This window comes from Canis lupus, chromosome 28 (genome assembly GCF_011100685.1).
Source record: "Canis lupus familiaris isolate Mischka breed German Shepherd chromosome 28, alternate assembly UU_Cfam_GSD_1.0, whole genome shotgun sequence".
Classification (NCBI taxonomy): domain Eukaryota; kingdom Metazoa; phylum Chordata; class Mammalia; order Carnivora; family Canidae; genus Canis; species Canis lupus.
In genome coordinates this window covers 37,939,578-37,949,434 of record NC_049249.1, presented here as the reverse complement: position 1 = coordinate 37,949,434, position 9,857 = coordinate 37,939,578, and positions in this window count along the sequence as shown.

Sequence of the window (9,857 nt, the reverse complement as noted above, 5' to 3'; positions counted from 1 at the left end):
AGCGAATGATGTCATTCCCAGTCCGAGGGCAGAAGGCGGTGTCCCCGCCCAAGCATTCAGGCATAGACAGCAAATCTTCCTCTACCACTTGTTCAGTTCAGGTCCCCACTGGACTGGGGAGGGAAATTTGCTTTACTCAGTGTGTAGATGCAAATATTAACCTCCCCCAGAAATATCCCTCACAGACAGGCCTAAAAATCAAGTTTAGCTGAATATCTGAGCGCCCCATGGTCCGATATCTGATGCATGACATTAGCAAAACGGAGCTGTGGCCCTGGAGGCTCTAGGCCCACATTCCCACTGGGTGACAGCCAGGGTGGAACTAACCCTCTCCTTGGGAATGTGGCCCTGCCGTCCTGTTCTCTCCCACCTCAAGACCCAGGAGGCTTTACTGACTTGCCTTACCCAGTTCCCCTGTATCCCTCTACGGACATTTGAGATCATGACACCAACTCCCCCTGCCCCCCACCCAGTCAAAAATAATTAAATATGCTCTATTTCAAACTTGGTGTAGTTCAGCATAATAAACCATATCTGGACATAGTTTAGCATAATTAGCTTGAGGACGTTTCAAATAAATACTTAACTCAAGCTGCCTATTGGTTCAATTCCTTTAATCCACTAGGGTGCATTACTTTGGGCTTTCTTGGATTTAGAAGTCCTTGAGTTTCTCACTCCTCTTTGATAGTCTGACACATAGTAGGACAGTTTAGGTTGGGTTTGGGTAAAACGGGGTGAGGAAGGGCGGCTACAGTTCTTTGGCTTCCCCGCATTGTCTTCTTGCTCTTGACACGTTTCCCCGCGTTCCTGGCCTTGGCCCTCACCTCTTCGGCGGCACAGCAGCAAAACTCGACAGCACCGTAGAAAATTCGAGATGGGTCAGGCTCCTTCACTGCCCCCGTGGAGGCTTAGCAGCAAATTAATTATACTTTCAAAATCACAGTGGGGAGTCCAATTCTTTACCACCATCTCTTCTTCCCCACATTCTGTAGGAGGGATTTTTTTTATAGCTCTCAGGTTCATACTATCTTCTTTGGCTCTTCCTCTCCTGGAACTGGCAGTGCCTGGCAAAGAGGAGGGCTCGGAGAAGGCTGCTGGATGAAAGGCAATGATTTCCCTTTAAGGGATGGTGAAGATGGGTTGACAAAGAATAAAGTGAAAAAATGACGTTAAGAATGTTTTTTTCCGGGGCACCAGGGTGGCTCAGTCAGTTAGGCTCAGGTCATGATCCCAGGGTCCTGGGATGGAGCCCCATGTTGCGCTCCCTGTTCGATGGGGAGTCTGCTTCTCCTTCTGTCCCTCCCCCTGCTCGTGCTCTCTCCCTCTCTCTCTCAAATAAATAAATAAAATCTTTTAAAAAATGTTTTTTCTGACAATGAGTAAATGCTCTAAATCTACCTGGGCTTTTGTATTATTTACCAAACCATGGTTCAGGATTTTCTCTCCTCTGGGTCTGGATTTCTTATTTCGTCCTGGGAAGAAGGTGGGGAGGATCAGAGGAGAGGAAGGTGACTAAGATATAGGCTGTCTTCTTCAGGGAACTAGAGTCTGTGGAGGTCAATTTGGGAGGTGAGTATGGAGGTGAGCATGGAAGGTGCTTATAAGAAGCAAATAAAGAAGTGAGCTCAGGAAGCGAGTATAGGAGGTGAGGAGGTGGGTAAACACTGATACTACTGGGGTGACGGGCACTCTGAGGAAGTCAGCACCGCGGCGGGCCTCTGGGAGGCCTGGACATGCAGTGGTGAATGAGCCTCCCCCGGAGGGGTGGCCGCCGGCTGGCCCGGGGACGCTGGCTTGTGTTCCCGTCATCTGTCTGGGCCAGAGCAGTGCAGGATGCAGGAAAACGGGAGTGGAGTTCTGGGAAAAAAGCGGGTGTGACCTCGTGGTCATCCCCCTAAAGCTGTGGCTTTCTAAAGAATGGAGTGAAGTCAACACGAGGGTGGGAAGTCCAAACAAGTCTCCTTTTCATTTTTAAGTTTATGCCGAATGAGAATAAGAAGATTGTCTTTGTTTGCCTTTTGAGGCCCAGAAAAACAGATGCAGCGGAACAGGGGATGCACTGGGGTGGCAGCGGGCGGAGGAGGGAAGCCCTGAGGAAAGCCACCTCCCGACTCGCAGCCCGGAACAGGCCGGGAGAGCCACGGTGGAGGGTCTCATAGAGCGGCCTCCTTCAGTCGGTCCGTGGGGACAGTGTGGTGCCTTCACCTCCATCCCGGGAAGCCTGAGCCTTCAGCATCTTGGCTCCTGGGTCAACTTTTTCTAGAATGTACTTCACAAGGGCTCTGTGCCCCTCGCCATCACCCAAATCCCCACGGCCAGCCAGATTTGTGCTGAAGCTTCTGGGTGGTGAGAGGTCCCTTGGGTGGGGAGGAGGTAGTCTGTGGCCTCAGTCCCCTTGGGCTACAGGGCATGGCTCCAGATTCTCTGGTGGGGGGGGGGGGTGGCCTCCAGAAGCCCCCCTGCTAGGACCCAGGTAGGCCGAGCTGCCCCTGGCTGTGCTCTCAGAGGCACTTGGTCGGGGCCAAAGGGTCTGCGCCGCGCTGGGGAGGGTCAGAACCTCGCATCCCCCTGGTGCTTCTATTGGGCATGAAATCCTACACAAAACTCCATGAAATGCAGGTCCCGATCGCGGCCTGCTGGTTGTGGCCGTCTTGGCAGGGCTCGGCGGGACCACAGCCAAGCTGCTGAGTGTAGTCCGCGTGCTCTGAAAATCCCAACCTTTAAAACCCATTCTGAAGATGTGATTTAATTAAATGCTATGTGCTTGAAACTGGTTCAAATTAGTTTATCCATTTCTGAGGCTGGCTTCCCACGTGAGCGCACGTATTAACGATGCAGAATGTATGGACCGTTAGCATTCTGGGATAAAATACTTTTACGCTATTCAGAATCTGAAAAATAAAATAAAACGGCTGCCCTTAAATTGGTAAACCAATTCCAGCCACCCTAAAGTCTTAAAAAGCCAGACATCTTCTAAAACTCTTTTATGGGCACACATGGCAAAACTGCTTGCAAATATTATTGTTTGTGAATAAAATGTAAATTAGTGCTTTTGTGTTCACCTGTAAGTTTTTCTTTAAAGCCAGTGATTGCATTAGAAACCTGCAATTCTCGACAAAAAGAGAAAAGTTCAGTGCTGATTGCTGGGTATTTGGACCTCCCAGTGCAAACATTAACTGGCTTAGAGGCCCTCTGGAATGTAATGACCGAACAATGCTGGGATGACAGCCAAGTGCAGCAACCCCGGCGCCAGGGAACGAGGGATTTGCCTCCTGGTAATAGGAGCTGAGCGGGGCCCAGCACTTCTGTTAGACTGGAAATGACATACTGTGATCCTTGACTTAGCCAAAGGGATTTTAAATGGAGGGAAGAGCTGGCAAGACAAAATCGCCTGCACTTTTCACAGCGTTTTCTAAAACAAGCAGAGGAAGTGAGGAGGAGAGAGTGAGGCCTATTACATGGGATCCAGTGGAGTCGAGAGTGGAAGCTTCTTAACTGCTCTTATTATCTTCCGTGTGGACTTTCTCGGCCTGTCCCACCACCCAGCACGCGCAGACGTGGAGCAGAAACTCGAGACTGCTCTCGCTGGAGCAGCAGGGCACCCCAACATCGCGTTATTGACAGCGGGTCTGGAACGCTGACAGCTGCAGAAATTGTACAGTTGAAGTTCAATTCCCGGGGGGTGGGTGGGTGTGTGGGGGGGTGGGGAGTGGGGAACGATACACTGATGGTATTAATTCTGTTTGGAATTGTTAAAATAGGAAAAGGTTGCGGGGCTGAGGGAGGGACCTGCCTTTTCTTCCCGGGAACAAAGAAAGATCTTGCGTCTTCCCTGGTGTCCTTGGAATGTCATTTCCAACCTTTTGAAACTGTATCTGATTAGCCATGTGGCAATTAATCATAATTAAGCAGGCCTGAGGTTTGGAGAGGTACAGGGAAGGTGGCGATGAGCTGGCTTCCGTCCTGAGAAACCCCTCTCCCCAAAAGTGGGGGCTTTTGGCGGCAGGACCTCTTTCCTGGAGCCCTGAGAAGGGGAGGCCAGGCCAGGGCCGTGAGGGCCGGGGGAGGGGGGAGGTGGAGAACATTTGCAAGGTGTGGGGGGAGGCGCAGGCTTCCTCCTGCCCCCTTCCCTTTGGCGAACGCAGCTCCTCACCAAGTTCCAACACGTTGGAAGCCAGGTAACAAATTACCTTTCTAATGCCAAGTGATTTGGATCCATTCTTACAAACCAGATTTTTTCAATTTATTACAGGAAAACATTCAATCATTATATGCTGGCACGGGGCTGGGGCACATGGCACTCCCCTCTACCCGCACCACCCCCAACGAGCATTTTAAAAGCTTAGCAAGCCCAGAATGCCGTCTTATTAAAAAATTTTATATATTTATAATTAAAATACAGGGCTGGCATTCGAATCGTTTTAACAGATGTAATCGGACACGCAAGGCTTTCTGAGCCCAGGTCAGGAGAGAGACAATGGCTGCTTTAACTCTGGACTTCGGCTCGGGTTTCTGTTTGCACATGGGCCCAATTTGTACCATTTATGATTAGGTTTAAGTAAGTTGATGTGCTATTTATTTAGGAGCATTGCCATTTCAGAATATTACCATATTCCCTCTACAACCGCATTGCTGCGTGGCGGTTGCCCGTCCTGCCTGCGATCGCATTACTACCGGCCAGGACGTAGGCCCCGCTCGGCCGAAAGGGCCGCCGCAGAAGGGCTGGCTCTCCCGCCCACGAGCCCGGGCCGCCGGGCTGCTTGGCTGCGTGCTGGGTTTACAGGGAAGTGGCACCCTGGGACCTCGCGTGGACCGGGCTGGCCTGGGCTGGCCTGCAAGGGGCTGAGGTCACTCCGAGATTCAGGCCACACCAAGGCCGCACTGTTCGTTGACTGTCCCTAACAGAGCAGTGAGACAGCGTCCCCTGCTGCGACGTCCCCGGGGAGCCAAGCCCACCTGGAAGGGGAGCGGGGACTCTGCTGCTTGGCACCGCCTTACACTCGGCAGCGCTGTGGTGTCAATCGGTGCAAAAGCCAGGAGGGCTCGTTTTCCGCGTGCATCTGCTCTACTGCTAAGCGCCCGCCCTTGTATTAAATTTTACTTCTAAAGGCAAGAAGCCAGAGGCTCTGTTCCTCGGAGGCCCGACATCCACCACGTGGAGCGGAGGTCCCCTCCCTGCATCCTCAGTTGGCTGCTGCATTCTTTCCTCCCGTGGGTCTCCCTCGCTGAACTCCAGGGTTCTCACCCCAAGAACGCCCTTTCTGCGACCTTGTCAATGCTGCCGCCTGCATGGCATGCTCTTCCTGCCTTCCAGAGCCCCCCCTCCAAATCAGACCTGCCACCCATGCAGACTTCCATCCCCCAAACCTACAAGCCGTGTCTCCCACTCCCTTGACCTCTATGGGGTGGCGGGTCTCAGCCCCTGTCTCCCCATGGAGACGGCGTGGATGGCGCATGCCAGGACATTCGCACACCTAGCTCTCTCCCCCGTGAGGTGGGCATTATTATTCCAACTTACTGACTGACCCATGGTTTGGTTTTTATCAAGCGATTTTCTCAGGCAGCCCATGTGGGTGGTGGGAGCAAGACACGAAGCGTGGGTCTTGAGTCTGAGGACTCTAGCTCTTTCCCACGCAGGGCGTGCCCACCTTTCCTGATTGCAAAGTACTTAAGAGGCTTGGATGAGGCCAGGCTGCATTGGCCTTTGGGTTATTCTCACTTTGCAGCGAAGCCTGAACACACAGTAGGTGCGCACACAGCTGCCTGTCAACCAAGGGAGCAGGTGCCCCCCCCCCCCCCCCCGAGAATCCTCTAGCTGCCGGTTCCTCTCCTTAGCCGCGTGCAGCTTCAGAGCTGACCCCATGCATCCAACTTCCAGGCTCCTCTTGCTGTGTATGGACAGATTCCACTTTCCAGCTGATTACCCTTCATCACTTGTTGGGTTAGGCGCCTACCGGAGGAAGGGCGGTGATTGCCAAGGGACGTGGGTGCCAGCATTTGTGATTTTAAAAACCTGCTTTTCACTTTGAGAAAAGCCCTGGTCCCCAGGCTCCTCTCTTGTTCCCTTTCTTATATGGTTTAACACGTGATCAGCAGCTGGAAATCGCATAAAGATAAATTAATAACCACGATTCAGATGTCTTCCAAGAGAAACAGTTATGGTAGGAAAAAAAAAAGAAAACAGAAGTATGACTCATTCTCTCTGGCTCTTACTACTTCTCATTTTCCTAAAGATAATTACTGTGTTGTTTGCCTTTTTAAGTCTTAAAAACAGATAAGATAAACACATTCGGGGAGAAGGGGAAACATTACTTTTTTTTAAAAGGGGGTTTGGGGCACTATTTTATTGCCACAGGGATCTGGGATCCCCATTTTATTTCTGGAGATGATTTTTTTTTTAAACACTGTTATGCAAATGGTCGCTCTGGTGCCTCCTTTCCCTCCTGGAGGGTTTGGAATGTTCCAGGCTGGGAGAACACAGGGCCACATAGCCCTGGAAACCCAAAATCCTTTTATCCCCGACACCCTGAGAAAAAAAACAAAAACAAAAAAATGAGCAGGTGTAGCTGAAGCCTTGCAGTGAATTAAAAGCCATGAGTTTAAATCAAAACGAAACCAAAACAAAACTAAAAAAAGCCTTGAGTAAATGTATCCCAGGCGAAGTCGCTTCTGTCACAGGGACGATGCTCTAAATGTAGTTTGTGAGTCAAGCATCCACATTGGCATCAGAGGGTCCTTTTCCATTTGGAAATGAGAGGTCCTGCCTTCAGCCAGGATTCAGGCTCTTAGCAATTGTCCCTATTTTTACCATCAGGTAAGCCCCCAAACCTAGACCCAGGCCTGGTCCAGAGCCCTCTCTGGGAACCAAGCCTCTGACTGTCAGCCTCCCTTCCCTGGTCTCAGTGGGGGCGCCACATTGAGACATTTGCCTAAAAGCTGTCCATGGAGAATCCCAAAGAGTCTCACAGGTTACCACCACTGAGCTGTGAGCTTCTCCTTTGCAGCCCAACTGCACGCTTTAGAAGAGGGAGGTTGCAGGTAGGAGGTGGGACATGGATGCTCCTCGCTCACCACTGCCCACACCCGCCCCCAAGCCCGTCCTGGTCATTATGGTGGCTTCACTTCTTAGGAAAGAAATGGGACTTGGCAAATGGTAATATTTGCATCTGGTAAAGAGAAAAGGCAGAAATGCTCTCCCAGGCTCCGAGCTATTGCTGCAAAGTGATGCTCAGTTCCGCACATTCAGCAGACTAGCTCTGTGCAGAGCCTTGCATGCAGCCCAGCAGAGTATTTGAGCAGAGCCCGGCCCCGCGGAAGGAGCGTGGACATCCACCACCGCTCCACAGGCTTCCTGCGTGCCGGCCCTTTGAATGCTGCAGCCACCAAGGAGGTAGGGAGCAGAGTTGCCATGATCCCCACTGAGGAAACTGAGGCCCTGAGCTGTTGACCAGGAGCCCCAGGCCGGGCAAGGAATCTACCTCCAGATCCATACCTTCTACACTCCACGGGCAGACACGGATTCCCTCTTCCTGTGATGGCTTTTTTTTTTTTTTTTTTTTTTTTTTTTGAGTTTTAGTCTCTATGTTTTGCTGTATCGGTGAGAAATTTTGAGCTTATCTGCCTTAAGTTTGAATAAAATGTATCTACCTAAAGACAAATTAATTGCCAGTGGGACTAGCATTCATAGAATTGATGGCGACGTGGGTGGGAACAAGTGAGATGTGCTCCGAGGGCAGGTTTGACTTATTCGGATTCGATTACTTCCTTTTCCTTGTGCTTTTTCCATCTCCCTCCTTCCAACTGAAGCTTGAAATTGCAGCTCTCATCTACTTTTCCTCCCGGAGGTTTGCGACTCACAGGAGAACCGGGGCTGACAGGGGACAAGCGAGACCGAATGCGTGCACCTGCCGCCGTTCTGGCTTCCAGGACAACTCACCTCAGCACAACCCCCGGCCTCCCCAGGCGATGCCCCGCACTGACATCACACAAGCAGCCCAGACTCTTAGAGAGAAATAGGGCAGGTGAAGGGGGCTGGCAGGTCCAAGGGGAGCACCAGGCTGTCTACAGGGTCAGACCCCCTTGGCCGTGCCAGGGAGAGCAGTGGGCCCTGAGCTAACCACCTGCCCGTTGATGGACGCACTTGCGTACGGCTGGCTTCCCCCACTTGTTCCCGTTCTCCAGGTCTCTGGCTTGTCCTGTGGGCTCCTGCTGTCACTGTCACCGGTGCAGGTGTCCAGAAGGGCACAGAGCCGTGAGGCCAGTGCCCTGCCAACCACACACTGCACGCCCAACCCTGGTGTACACGGCCAGAGCCCACAGCCGACTGTGCCTTTCTGCCCTGGCCCCCTTCCCTTGGCCACCTGCATTTGCAAAAAAAAAAAAAAAAATTAACTTCAGAAACAACTCTTTATTTCAAATGTGACACTTGCTTAGGAGAAATTCTGGGCGTTTGCTGTTTTACAATTTGAATCAGAATATCAGAAACTTAATATCTGGATGACCCCTCGGGTCCCAGAGCCCTTCTGGCATGGGCCGATGTGAATCTTAGGGAGATCTAAACAGAAGCCCAATTTCCTGGACTTCTGACTTCCTTAAACTTTGGACAAATATAACTCTTTGTCTCAGAGTTGGAAAAAAAAAAAAGGAAATCTTAACTGGCCCATAAAAAAAGGCTCAGAAAACTTCTAAAAATTTAAGGAAGCATTAAAAATCACTATTTTGATGCAGTCATTATTCAGAACTCAGAAACATGAGGATGACATTTTCCACATTTATATAATGGATGGGGAAGTTCTTGGCAGATGTGTGTTTCCAGGAAACAATTTTTAAAAGAAATCTTGATATGGTTCTAAGTGCAAATGTACATGCTTTTCCACATTCTGGATCTTGCCGCTCATCCGCAAAGCCTCGTGCTGCTCCCCGTTTTCTCCCCCTGAAAGATGGGAAACTCATTGCCTTTTGGAAAGCAGGGGTGCACCTTTACCGTTAATGCTTTGTGCCCTTATAACAATCGCCCAGGCCTTGTCTTTCCAAGTAGTTTATGTTTCTAGTAAAACACGGGGTGGGCTGGCTGAGTCTTCAGGGATGGGGAGGAGTTCCAGAACTGTTCACGCCTTAGCAATAATCCTGCTATATATTAGGAAGAAAGTAGAAAAACATGTGCCGGGGAGGAGGCAGGGCTCCTTGGCCGGCTCATTCATCACATTTGCAGCCCATGCCCCAGGGGACGCTCTGCCATTGGGTCTTCTCCAAGGCCTGAGTACAACCGAGGCACTTTCCCACACTGCTTTCCTGTCTCTAACTTAGAATGTCAAGTCCACACCGGAGACCTCCCTATCTTTGACTTTATGGGTCAGACAGCAGGGAGGGGAAATCGACCCGATCTGATGGACTTGGGGCTCGTTTGTGTTCAAGCAATCGGTTAGCACAGCAGAAGAAGATTTTCCAAAATCACAGAACACCTATGTTTCTCTGTGGGAGTTCGATTCCACCCCGGGACTGGTGAGGGGAGCAGGGCTCCGTGCAGAGTTTGGGGTGGGGGACGTGCCAGTGTTCTGAGGTCAAGGTTCCCAGATTCGGTGCATGTTGTAGAGTCGCCGGAGAGCGACCAACCTTTCTGACCACATGCTCACCGCCAGCCCAGGTCTGCACCGGATGAGCCTCTTTTCGCTGTTGGTTTGGTGCCACCGAGACGCATGATGTTTAGGTCAACAACAACAACAACGACCCTCCTTTTCTCTTCGTTAACTCAAGGTTTTGACATGAATCACTTGTAAGGGGCAAACTGGCAACTGTTGAAGAGAAACACAGAATCACATTTAATATTTATTCTCGGACTCAGTGACAATTCTTTGGGG